The sequence below is a fragment of the Crocodylus porosus genome, unplaced genomic scaffold (assembly GCF_001723895.1).
Source record: "Crocodylus porosus isolate Cpor-Errol unplaced genomic scaffold, CroPor_comp1, whole genome shotgun sequence".
In the NCBI taxonomy this organism is placed as follows: Eukaryota; Metazoa; Chordata; order Crocodylia; family Crocodylidae; genus Crocodylus; species Crocodylus porosus.
In genome coordinates, this window is record NW_017728915.1 from 11,813,824 (window position 1) to 11,828,023 (window position 14,200).

Genomic DNA, 14,200 nt, shown 5'->3' on the forward strand with positions numbered 1-14,200 from the left:
AGTGCCCAGGAGATAAGTGTATTGGGGGAAGGGACAGGGCCAGAGTCAGGCCCCCCCAGGGTGAGTGAGGGAGTGGGGCAGAGCCAGGGATGAGTGGGGAGGGGGGGGGGATGGTGGGAGCCCTGGGCGGCTCATCCAGGGTAAGCATGAAGGAGCATCTGCCACCTGGGTTTGTGTGTGGGGCAGGGATGTCCTGACATTGCCTCATGGCCACATGTGATGCCACATGCCTTCTGGGCACATGTGCCATGTGCGGGTCCTACCATGCAGAGCCCAGCAGCAGCCCCTCTGCCCTGAACATAGATCTGGGGGGTAGGTGACCCCCGTGCCTACCCTGGGATGCGCACAGTAGCAGGGTCCCCCTTGCCCCTAGAAAGGCCCAGGTCACTCCAGGAAGGACCATAGTGGGTGGAAAGGGATGCCCAGTGGCAGCTGAGATGGGGCCTGGCTGGTCCTGCACAACTGCTTGAGGAGATGCTGCCTGGCCGAGGCAAGATACCAGGTTTGAGGGGGGGCTGCTCTGGGCTTGGCCTCCCTGCATGCTGGGCACTGTGCAACTAGGGCAGAGCCACCCCTGCTGCAAGGGTCTGGCCATGGGAGATCCTGGGAACAGCCGGCGCAGCTGCCACAGCCTGCCCAAGCCCAGGCTTTGCCCACCTGCAGCTCCCCTCAGGGGGCTAGGGCTGGAGCAGGTGCTGTACAGGGATACTGCTGGACCAGCTCCCAGCCATCTAAGTGCCAAGCAGATGTTTCCAGAGCTTAGAGAGTCCTGGCTGTGGTCTGGGGGGCTCTGCCCCACTTGTACTGTGTCTGGTGTGCACAGGCTGAGCAGAGAGCCCCCCAACCCAGTGTCCTGCCCCAGCCAGGCAGTGTTCCCCTGTGAGCAGGGTGGCTGCACCCCACCACCACTGAGCTGCACACCCTGCTGTGTCTGAATCTGTGGAGCCCCAGGGCAGCCATCGCTTCCCTCCCAGCCCCCACTGTCCTCTGGCTGCTACTTTCCAAGGGCCCGACTGGGCCAGCCTGCCCGCACAACCTCCCCAACCTTTGCTTCACCCCATACCTCTCTTTTGTCTCTCTCTCTCTCTTCTCTCTTTCTCTCCTCTCTCTCTTCTCTCTCTTTCCTCTATCTCCTATTCTTCTCTCTCTCCTCTCCCTCTCTACTCTCTCTTTCCTCTCTCTCTTGTCTCTGTCTCTTCTTTCTCTTCTCTCTCTTCTCTCCCCCCACCCCTTATTACAACATGCTTAACAAAAAAGAATACACAAGAAAAAAGGTAGTATACAAAGTTTTATTTATTGTTACCCGGTTTAGAATTTTTAGAAAACCTGGTATTTACTGTAAAAAAAAAAAAGAAGCAACTTTATGAATATTAACTATATGAATATGCAGTGCATCCTGCCATGTCCCCTCCGCCCCACTTTTGTTTTTCCTGTGTGCCCACATTTGGGAACCTTACGGGATATACATTGTGGGTTTTTTTGGTACTCCAGCCAAAAATGTTGCCAAAAAAGTTTACATTTTTTCTTCCAATTTACAATTGTTTTATATGGCTACTGTAACTGATAAAACAATGTTTTATGATTATTAAATGTTTTGATGTTGTTTTAATATATAGTCTGTTATATCTATGTGTATGAAAATTTGCCGGTGGTACTTAAGGCCGTATCATTTTAAATTGGTGGTACTCAGTCTGTCAGAGAAAGGCTGCCCTAGCCTATGCTACCACTTCATAGTCCTATTGCTGTTACATCAGTACCTTCACTTACTCCAGACTTTAACAAAACAACTCATGTTAAGCATGTGTTCAAGGGCCTTGGGCAATCTAGCATCCTATGGATTTAAAGCTCTGAAGAGCAATTTCCTAACAGCATGTGGACAAGAGGCTAGTACTCTGAACTGGAAACAAGGTTTTTTTCACTGTGCCCACAGATCTGCTACAAGTTAACTTTGTACTCTTTTTTCTCCATCTGAATAAACATAATTGCTTAGTCCTTAAAGAGCTACCAGTAAGTTTTATACACTATTTTACTGCCATCACCACAACTGATTCAAATGGTGTCATTTCTCTCTTGGGTATATATAACTGTATGTGAAAATAGTTTCAAATAGAGCTTCAGACCATGAGATTTATTTGTATACCCATTGAACGTCTATGGAAGTAGAACCAAACCTGGAAATGAAGCTATAAGTGTTTATTTTCATAATTGTGCATGAAGAATAGGATAACATTCTCTGTCTCTTCAACTCTAAAGAGGCCAGAGCATCTTTTTGGTAGAGAGGCTGTATTCCCAAGAAGATGGGCAAAGGTATGAGGTGGGCAAAGGTATGGACCATCCTTTGTTCATGCAGTTTATTACAGCTATTCCATACCAGAGGGTTTTGTACTATTGTGTCCTCACTCTGAACTTGATCTTCTATTTCAGCACACATTTGCAATTACAGTCTGCTTTTATAGCATGCACCAGGCTGAAGTGCACAAAATCCCTGGCTCACAAGAACAGCCTGATACAGCTGGAGCAATGGATTTCTGAGACACAGCCATCCTTCTTCAGCTACAGCACAGCTGGTTGACTTTCTTTTGTGTGTCAATGCAATGCCGGACAAAAGGGAATCAAAGTTAACCAGAAATTGTGTGGACTTTCATTCCAAGCCTCAGTCTGACTCCATTCAAGTCAGTGGGCATTTTACCCTTCATTTTGACAGAAACCAAATTGCCCCTTGGCATTTAAAAAGCGAAAAAACAAGTATACTCCTGGAAAAAAATACATATGGGGGGAAAATGTCAAGCAGATGTATTATTTATTTTTAGAGATCCTTTCCCTGTGACTCAGGGCACAGGAACATAATATAATAAAAACACATACCAACCTGGACATTGTCAGACAAAGAAGAATAAAAAAAGAGCTACCCCTCCCTATAGTCAAATGCTGAAGTAAAATGACACCTGCCGCTTTTCTGTGAAGATCAACAAATCCAGTCTTTAAAAAGTAGCCTGATAACAATTTTTAAAATCCAGGGCCTTCCTTCAGAGAATGTCATGCCACTAGCACTCTGAAATTAACTTCCTACAGATTATAATAGCTTTTAAGTACGTGACTTAAGGAGAGGGAAGTAGCTAGAACCAAAATTAATATAGACAAAAGTCAACACATTGAGCTGTGACATATGCAAATAGAAAGATATTGCAGCTACTAAAGAACTGTTATAATGAGTTCCTATTAATTTACCATATAAAGAAGTGGGACATGTCACATTGCACTAGTTTTGGTTTCAATATGATCTGCAGGATCATAGACCTATGGATCTATGGGCTAGGGACAGAAATTACACATAAACTGGTATGAGTGATTGGAAAATGGTTCAAATTTGTAACACAACAGAAATTCAGTGCTCATGGATGACTTTCAAAATAGCCCAAACCAGTTTAAGATAAACTTGGATGGATATAGTATCAGACTCAACTATTACTAATTTAGTTTAAATCAGTTTAGTGAACTCCTGTCCCAGATCCCCTCCAGATTCAAGTTAACAGTCCCCAGCATCCCAGGATGCTTTTCACCTCCCCCACAAACCCCGCCTCCCCTCCCCACACACACACATCCCCAGACAGGGTGGATGGGCTAGACTTGGCCCACGCTATCTGCCCCAGCCAAATAGGGAGGTGGACCCTAGCACCACCAAGCTTCTGGTCTGGGTCACTGTAGGCTTGTGGCTACATTGCCAGATTCAAAAGTGAATGTCTGTTCACTTGCTTATTGGTTCAATCTGCACAGTTTAGACTAACCTGCAAAGATTGAATCTATTCAGCCTCAGGCTTTTTGACTGTCTGTACTTAACCATGGAATGTGGTCCTAGAAATCAGTAGAACTTGGATTACTGTAGTGAGATCCATGCCAATGAGAGAGACAACAGACACAGTTTGAAGAAGCCATTTATAACACTGAGTATTAACAAAGAGACCAGATGCAAAGTAATTAAGTTCACATCTTGCTAGTTCACATCTATCTTATTTCTAGTGACTTTCTCTCTCAATTTTAAGTCCCTTTTTCATCACACATCTCTCTTCTACCACCAGAAATGCTTATCTCCCATTATATACTTTCCTTTTTCCCCTCAGTGAAGCTGCTGTAAGCCCCACAAGAACAAAACACTACCACAGCTGGTATCTATGTGGTACACATGGTGATACCAGATATTGGACTAGATTCTCAGCTCTCAATGAAGCTACATAAATCAATGTAGCTTCATCTGCTTCAATGGTTATTGGTGCTTGACATCAGATGAAGAACCGGTTCTTAGTATTAACTATGTGCTGAGCAAAAACCTACCACTTCAAGCTTCGTTATAAAAAAGTGCTACTTTAACACTGAGCATGAAAAAGCTCAGAGTCTAGCTTTAATGATCTTGAAGATTATGTGGTATAGGAAAGAAGTGCAAAAGTTGTCATATATGTCAATGTATATGTTTAATAGCTGAAAGCTAGGCATTGCACAACATTCTCCTTCAGGAATAAAGTTTATTAGCCAGCAGGGAATTCAGTTTGACATAATATTATGATTGGGAGACAGAATACTGAGGGAAAAAAAGTTGTCATGGTTTGAGATAGCACAAAATACAGAATATATGATAGGCAAAAGAGAGCTGGTAGGTAGAAATATTAGGCAGAATAGTATTTTCTTATCCTGGCAATCCTTTATAGGCACTACACATCACCTAGCACAGTATGAAGTACCTGCAATGCGGATTTGCGTTCCAGCATTTAAGCTGCCAGCTGGAGACAGCTTACATGAGTGAGGTCTAAAGTGAAGTCTTTCCCCCAACCCCTGATCATGTGCAGTACATGTACAGCACATTGTAATTCTGAGAAAGCATCAGAGCTCAGCTACCTGAGTTGATTGTTATGGCTAGAACTCTACAGTCACAGAGAACATTTCTCAAATAAGACCTCAGACACATTCCCAAAGTGTATTTCCATTTCTCTTCCTCTTCTCATGCATTCCTTGGGTCTGTTATGATACAGGTGAGGTGCATTTGCCCACATATTTGCAGTAGGTTTAGGCTAGGAGGAAGACCCCATGATATCAACCATACCTTTTTCCTGTAGCAGGTGGAGTTATATGTTATATCCCAAATATATATAGCCCTTATATCTTAAGCTGGCTATGGCTATAAAAAGATGCTATAATCTTGTCAATTGTAACAGGATGCCCTAATGACATTGACACAAAATCCCTATCATGGGAAAAGATGTGCTGGGGAAAAAACCAAGAATTAGTAAGGCTGGCAGTAATTATGACAGGTATTTCTACAAGCAAGAACAACTTGCTTCTTTAGAGGGCAAGAATTACCTGAACTGCAAGCTTCCCATCCTTTTCATTTCTTGATCTTTTACCTCTGTTGCAGTGGCACTCCGAGATAATAAATGGCACTTGCTAAGCATGGCATCTTAAGACAGTATTTCTGCTAGCGCCACAACAAGCTCAGTGTGCCATGCTGATTTGTTATAATTGATAAAATCATCATTTCTGAAGCATTTGACAAAGGATAGTGTTTGGATAGGTTCACTTTAAAAGAGCTATTTATATCAATTAAAAAAAAAAACCTCAGGGAAAATAAGAGGAACACAAAGAAGAATACCAGCAAAAAACAATGCCTTAATTAAACAACCAGATGTCTGACTGCATGTGAGTGAAAGAAGAAGAAATTCTTTGTCTTGCTTAATGTTATTATATTTCCTTATTATGTGTACATTACACATTGATTTACTTGCACTTATTTTGAAAAAAATCTTCCTGATGACTTAAGGGGAATAGGGATCCTTCTCTCAATGAAGTGAGTGGCAAAGCTCCCATTGACTTTAATGGAAACAAGGATTGTCCCCTTTACTTTTAGTTCTTATCTCTTGCAGTAATGGTAAGTCAAACCCGTACCACAGTGATCATGAGTGGCAAACAAAAAAAAAGTATTTATGCAGAAATAAAGCAAGTAATGCACAAGTTACACAAATACCTGAGCAACTAAAGAGGAAGGCTAGAAATCTCATCATCCATTGCTAACAAGAACAACCTATTCAAAATTTTAAAAATGGTCTGCTTTCTAGCTCTTGTACATGCATAACTTACAATTAAGTTTTTATACATGTATTTACTACATGATAAATTAGTGAAGCTATTGTGTTTGACTAACGGGGGTCAAAACCATTTTATTTTCTTATTGCTAAATAACATGCCAACTTAAAAAAGTGTTTTCACTAATCTAATAATTGGTCTTTCCTGTGGTCGTCTATCTTCTAATGTCTGTGTTGAAGATAAATTTTAAAGGATAATTCACTCCATGTGGTGTTTTACAAATTATGCTGTATGTGGTAGACTCCCTTTACTGAAATGTCATTTTCTTATGCATGGAAACAAGATAATATGGATGACTGGAATGTGGTCTATTATGTAACAAAGTGGGAGGAGTCATGTGAGGCTGAGACAATAGAGTAAAACCTCTATTCTTACTAAAGAAAAAAGCTTTAGGATCTTTACAGAGTAATTTGGTGATATATACATACAATTATGCAGATATGTGCAGAAACTGCAAAAAAATATCTGGCCAGTTGCACTTGTTTATGCCAGTGTATACACTTATAATTACTGAGTGTAAATTAATAATGCAATAGCATACACATTTTTAGGAGCCATAAAAATGGAAAAGGTTACTTAATATCCACACAGAAAAAAACAAGATCTTAATTTTTTGGATCCAAAAGACTACCCTTTCCCCACCAAAACACAGTATGGAATGCAACCCAGTGGCCAAGTCAGCCCAGGTAGGATTTAAAGCTGTGTTTCCAAGGTGTCTTGGCATTTCCACCTTGACACTTAGATCACAAACTGTCTGCTCTTGCGGGCCAGAAATTAGTAATTGATTGCTCTGTAACTTATTTTCTTAATCAAATCATTTTTTTTTCCTTTTAAACAAAACTGTTCTCACAAATGATGCAACTGTACAAAAACAAACTATTTTTGCCTGGTATTTTTCAAAGGTGTCTGATGTTGACCTGATTTCACAAATAAGGATCAACTCCCATTGGTCTCGGTAAGAACAGAGTTGTACCAACGCTGCATTTTCAGTGCGTTTTGAATATGTCACCCTTTCCTTTGTATTTCTAACTTAAAACCAGGGGAAAAATCTTACCCAAAGCCTAATATTGGAGCTCCTTCAGTTCATATTTAAACACACTAACATTTATTTAACATCTTTCTTGGGAGATATATCCCTTTCAGACACAAAAGGAACATCCAGTCTTAAAACCATAAAACAGAAGCATAGCAATTGATTGGGGCCAATCCTGAATGCCTTGAACTCCTTATGACTTTAGTGGCAACTGAAGGAGTTCAACACCTCCCAGGAGGTGTCTTTTATGTCACAGGATCAGGCCCTTTAAAAGCAATGGGAAAATACAGTGTATTGTGTTAAGTTCCCTCTTTAAGATGTACTGTACAGGCCATAAATTGTTCTTTTTAATAAAAAAGAAATAAATTTGCCTTTTGAGTGCAGTTTCTGACCACTGCTGCCCTCTGCTAAAGCCACAGGGCTTCACAGTAGACAGCCTGATGGAATTCCAGTTCACAGCTTAATTTTCTCCTGATAAAAGAGACAAAAAGTTCCTTTCAGTAAAAATAAAATTTAATATGGTCAGCAAAACTGATATATTACAACCTTCACCCTTAGCTTAATTGTTCACAAAGGGCTAACGGTACCACTGGCAAGTAAATGACTTCTACAGAGTGTTGCAAGTCTGGTAGCTTGAAAGATGGGGAATGGCAGAGTGACAGATAATCAACATTTTTAATGTGAACCATAGCGAGGAAGGCTATTCAGAGTGTACCTGAAGTAGGAGCTCTCCACAGCTGCCCTGATAACTTCCTGGGAGGAGAAATGGTTACACACCAGCCCTTCAGCTTAGTTAAACATTTCTGCCATTCAATAGCTACTAATACAATTTACCACCATCAGGAATACTGCCAAAGTCTGGAACCTAGAGGGACAAAACTGTGGAACACAAATTCCTTTTAAGTCGGTACTGGCAACGAAGATTTTTGCCTAAAGTAGAACATGCAGGAAGAACCATGAAAACAGAAGAGTGAAGGTATCCACACTGAAGGACCACAGCATCTGCTTTTGTTTAAAGCAGAGATCACAACCTATGGCCTGCAGTGCAGATCTAGACCAAGAAGAGGTCCAGTCTGGCCCATGGAAGTCTGGTTTAACATGGGGGATCTGCACTTTGTCACCCCTCCTTTCCACTGCACTCTGCTGTGTAGCCTGCTAAATAAATAACTGAAATCTATTTTCAGTCCTTCTTTGCATGGTGATCATGTGTCAGCACCCCACAGCAGGTATTGCTGTGGACCTCTGCAACAAATTTCAAGCTTTTGGTAAGTGGCTGAAACCTGGAACAGGTCCTAAAGCTGCACTAGAGTTTCTGTACAAACATAAGCTTTTGTCCTTGATTCCAAATGTAACCATTCAGGATTGTATTTAGCTTGCCTGTACCTGTCACAAGAAAAAATGCCATTTTTCAAAACCTAAGCTTATAAAGCTATATTTGCATTTTAGGCTGTGTCCTAGTTGATGGGTCTTGCTTTAATTTCAAATGGAAGCCAAGCTGCAGAGAGTATTGATCTGAAAGATGCCATTCAGGAGTTACCCTTTGTTAAAGCAAGACAAGTGAAATTCATTAAAAATGCTAGCTGCTGGTCCCACATTTTTGTGAAACAGAAGACTTTAAAGGACTGGTTGTGTATTTGTTTTATTAAGATCTTTGCTTTGCATTATCATCCAGGTGATTAATCAAATTATCTTAGTATTTTCTCGGGGAGTTAAGATGCTAGTGGTAGAATGAGGGAAAAAAAATATTCCTGCCTACTCTAGAAAACAAGCTAAAACTATAACAGATGTAGCTCAGACAACCACGAGTATTCAGGCAAGTATTTCTGGATTCAGTTCACCTAAGCCAGTGGTCTCTAACCTTTTTGGGTAGGAGATCACTTTTTGAATTAAAAAGCAACCCAAGATCTACCCTGTGCCACCCCTCCATCCCCCCCAAGTCAGTCTGTGGAGAGGGAAGGGAGGCAGATCAAGGTGAAGGGAGAAAAAATTATTTAGGGGTGCCCCCCCAGCAGGTAAGTCTGTGGGGTACAGTGCAGGGGGGAGGGGAAAGGGGCATGTGGGAGAGGTAGATAGAGGTCCCCGCAGTAAGGGAGGGAGTGGGTCACAAGCAGGAGTAGGGGCTGGAAGGAGTGGGGCCCTGGCCGGGCCAGGTGGTGGGACAAGTTGAGGCCTGGGGACACATGTATCCCAGGCCTCCAATTGTCCCCCACACCCCAGCCCCTGCTCCTGCTTGTGCTCTGCTCCCTCCCGCACCACTTTGGGCCTTGATCTGCACCCCCCCCACCAGCGGTGAGTAACAAAGTGGGGCAGGGGCAGGCCCTGCACAGCCAGGACGCAGTGCGGGACAGAGCCACAAGTTTATCCAGATCCAGGGGCACGTGGCCTCCATGCCCTCCCAGGCTGCGTACCTCTCCCTCTCCATGCCCCTGGATGAATCACTCATGGATGCACCTGCACCAGCCCCACTGCTCCCTTCACTGCTGCACATGTGCCCCTCCCCACCCTTGCTGCAGCTGCCAGAAGCCTGTGACCAGGCTGCCTTGCAGCCCTACCTCTGCCCTGCATTTGGGAAAGCCCTGTTAGCTCTCCCTTCTGCCACCTATGCCCCTGTGCCCCTGCCACCAGGTGAGTGGGGCCTCAGCTAGGCCAGGATGGAGGTGAGTCAGAACCCAGGCATCTCATCCAGGCTCTACACACACCCTGGCTGCTGGACACACCCCAGTGGAGGCATGTTTCCCCTGATCTGTATGCAGGGCAAGGTGACTGCCGCTGCACACTGGGGTTTGCGCCCCAGACTTTGCACCCCAAGCCCTGAGCTGCAGCAGGGCTCAGGGCACAAAGCCCAGCACACAGCAGTAGCCACCTCTCCCCACATACAAATCAAGGGGGCACATGCCCCTATCCATACACAGTAATTTTGCACCTCTGTTCCATTTGCTCTGGCATTCCTCTTCTCTTTCTTAGTATCTCCCACTTCATAACTTTTCTGTCCATTTTTTTCTTTTTCTTTTCCTTTTTTCCCCAGTTCTTTCAGACGTAAAAGATTAAGGGTAGGATTTTCCAAAACATTCAGCACTGGCTTAGCTCTACTTCCATTGAAATCAATGAGCATTTTAGCTGTCAGTGAGGACACTATTCAAATATTTATTTTTTATGCTAGCTGTCTTTTTTATATCCTGGATATCCTGGATGCTGAATAACAACATTAGAGGACTCTATGTTTGTAAAAATTAAACTGGCTTTTAATTAGGATAGTTCTTTATATACCTAGATATTGCAATTACAGTTAGCATTCCAGCCATATGCACACAAACTGACATTCTGTTGCCTCCTTTAAACTCTCCCTTCCTTCAATCTGTGCTCTTCCTCCAAAGTTCTATGTACTTACTTCTTTATAATGCTGCTCTGGGATTTTTGTCAAATCTTTTCTCTGATAGTTTAATCTGTATTTATTGATAATATATATCATAAATAAATTATAAAGTTAGGTTAGATCATAAAAATTCCATCACTATTAAAAATACAGATTGTAGGTTGTGTGGCTATCTAAATAAGTACACTAGTTTATTGAAGTGCTGAACTAACACACATATACCCTAACAGCCACAGATTTACAGATAAGGAAAGTGCTGAAGAACATTTCCTCCTCCTTCCATGATTCAATGCACAAGTGTTACATCAGAATAAACTGCTGGGAACATTTGCAAACACCAGAGAGATCACCAGGGATCCAGGGTTTCCTTTACCTGCGGAAAAACATGGATTTTCCCCTTTAAATGAGAAAAACATGGATTTTCCCCTTTAAAGTGGGAAAACACGGGGTTTCCCCTTTTGCAAACAGCCCTCTGCAGATTGGCAGAATTCCTACAAGAGCCTACAACAGCTGCTTGAAAAAAGGGAAGGAAACCCTAAGCCCTGTCCAGAGAGGGAGGGGAAGAGGATGGAAGGGAAGGAGGCAGGGGCATGGGCATGGGCATGGGCATGGGCATGGGCAGGACCTGAGACTCTGAGTCAACCAGGGCTGGCTTAGACTCATTTTCCTACCTGCAACCGTTGGGGTAAGTGGGGCTTGGAGGGAAGCTGGAGCCTGTGGGCTGGGAGCAGCTAGGGGCCCTGCTCTGGCAGGTCAAGGGGGGAGGGGGCAGGGGGATGCAGATCATGAATGAGGGACACTGACAGGGCTGCAGGGGGGCCCTGTGGGCTGGGTATGGGTCATACTGCCAAGGCTGAGGGGGGACCTGCAGGAAGACCCAGTGGGGGGGGCAGGGCAGGGGTTGGGGCTGGAGGAGCAGGGAGGTGTCTGCAGGCACTCTCAGGCCAGCATGGAGGACCTCAGGCAGCATACCTATGCCAGGATCCAGCCCTGTTGCACCCCACCAGGGATAGAGATCGGCAGGCAGGCAAGTTGCAGCTTGCAGCTTGTCTGGGCAGGAAGGCACCATTGGGATGGGGCAGGGGATACCCAGTCCCGGCTCGTGATGGAACTTCACGGAAATGCGTAGGGCTCCCTGATTGCTGCCTGCCTCCCCTCTCTCCCTCCACCGGCACACCCCGGGGGGAGAAGCTAAGTACCCAAGTCTCTTACCTGCATGCCTGGTGCTGGTGAAGACTCAGGACACTTGCCTTGCCACCCACTCCCATGAGGAGATGGCAGCAGTGGCCACAGCACAGGAATGCAGCTCCAGGGATGCTGGAGACCTCTGGGTAAGGAGTGAAGGGCACCAGCAGGGCTTGCGGGGGTGGGGAACTGTGGGTCAGGAGTGAGGGGCAGCAGCAGGGCCAGTGGGTTGCAGATCATGAGTGAGGGCAGGCACTGGCAGGAACATGAAGGGGTAGGGGGCTGTGGATAGGGAGTAATGGGCACCGGTAGAGATGGCGGGGGTGTGCAGGTCAGCAGTAAGGGGCACCAGCAGGGCTGGTGGGTGAGGGCTGTGGGTTGGGAGTGAGGAGCAACGGCATGGACAGGAGCAAGGTACCAGCATATCAGGGCTGCTTAGTGCCATAAAGCAATGGGGGGGACAGCTGCAGCTGGACCCATGTCCCTGATGAGTATAGGGAGCAGGGAGAGCTCTGATTTTCCATTATAAAAAAAACCCAAAACCCAAAAATGAGTGGACATGGAAGACGGCATGAAACGTGCATCACGGAGACCAACTGGCGGCTTTGGGAATGGTGTCTCAAGGTGGGCTTTGGCTTCCTCAACTATGACCAGCACATCAGAAGAGACATACTCGGATGGGATGGGCTCCACCTTTCCCCTAAAAGTAAGCATGTGTTTTCTTCTAGGTTGGTGGACCTCCTCCAGCGGGCTTTAAATTAGGCTCCTTGGAGGAAGGGGAAGACAAGGGTGGACTGCCAGACTAACCAACACCCACAAGTACAGCCCAGCCTAGACTGACGAGCGAAACATATACACAGGTAAGCGACAGGGGTCAGGTCAATACTGTGATTAGGGGACCAATAGACACATCCACAGGAGGCCTCAAATGCCTCTACACAAATGCTCGTAGTATGGGAAACAAGCAGGAGGAATTCACCCTCCTGCTAGCTGACACCAACCCAGACATAGTGGGCATCACTGAAACGTGGGGACTCAACGCATGACTGGGCAGTGAATGTTAAGGGCTATAGGCTGTACAGGAGGGACAGGATAGGAAGGAAAGGTGGGGGCGTGGCACTCTACATTAAGGAGGAATACCCATCCTCATCAATTAACAAAGAATCAGAGGAAGGGCACTCTGCAGTGCTTTGGGTTAGAATACAAGGTGGTTGAGGGGAAAGAGACTTAACAGTGGGGATCTACTACAGACCTCCCAACCAAGGGGAAGAGCTCGACCAGGAATTCTTAGGTCAGCTCACAGAGGTAATGAAGTCTAAGGATGTGGTAGTCATGGGGGACCTGAACTTCCCAGACATCTGCTGGGAAGAGCAGCCATCCAGAACTGACCGTTCACGTAGGTTCTTAGCCAGAATGCAGGACCTCCATCTAACACAGGAGGTGCACAGCCCCACCAGGAGAGAAGCTTTGTTGGACCTGGTGCTGGCCATGGGAGACGACCTGGTGAGGGGGCTGTGGGTGCTCGACCACCTGGGCGACAGTGATCATTGCCTGCTGGAATTCTCCATCCAGTGCAAGGTGGCAAAGGCCTGCAGCAAGGCAGCAGCCCTAGATTTCAGGAGGGCAAACTTCAGTAAGCTAAGGAGAATAGTCGGGGAAGCACTGAGGTCCCAGAGGGGAGGGGAGCTAGGTGTCCAAGGAGAGTGGTTGATCCTTAAGGAGATGATCCTCCAAGCCCAAAGGGAGGTAATCCCAACATGGATCAAAGGGAGCAGGAGGGCACCAAAAGCACCCCATGGCTCACCAAAAGCATCAGGGAATGTCTCCTAGCTAAAAGGGAGGCGTACACCCAACGGAATGGAGGGGCCATCACCAGGGATGACTATACTGCAGTTGCTCAGGGAGGCAGGGGGGCAGTCACGAAGGCCAAGGCAGAGATGGAACTGGGACTAGCTTCCAAGATTAAGGACAATAAGAAGTCCTTCTTTAAATACATAGGGGGTAAAAAGAAGGTTCCAGGTAATGTGGGGACCCTGCAGGGCACATTAGGAAATTTGGTCATCACACCAGACGACAAAGCCAACATATTTAACAATTACTTTGCCTCCATTTTCCTAAGCAGGGACTGGAACAGTCACCCCCCTGCTGGGCCCCCCTTAGGCCCCAGAGAAGGCACACCTAGGCCAAGGGTTAGTGAGGAACTAGTTAGGAAACTTCTGGAGGGACTGGATGTATTCAAGTCAGCCGGTCCAGACAATCTCCACCCTAGAGTACTAAAGCAATTGGCTGAGGTCATTGCAGGACCCCTGGCATGGCCTTACGAGCACTCGTGGTGCTCTGGAGTGGTGCCAGAGGACTGGAAGAGGGCCAATGTGGTTCCCATCTTCAAAAAGGGGAAGAAGGAGGACCCAGGAAACTATAGGCCAGTTAGTCTTACCTCGATCCTGGGCAGGTTTTTGAGAAAATTATTCTTGTACATA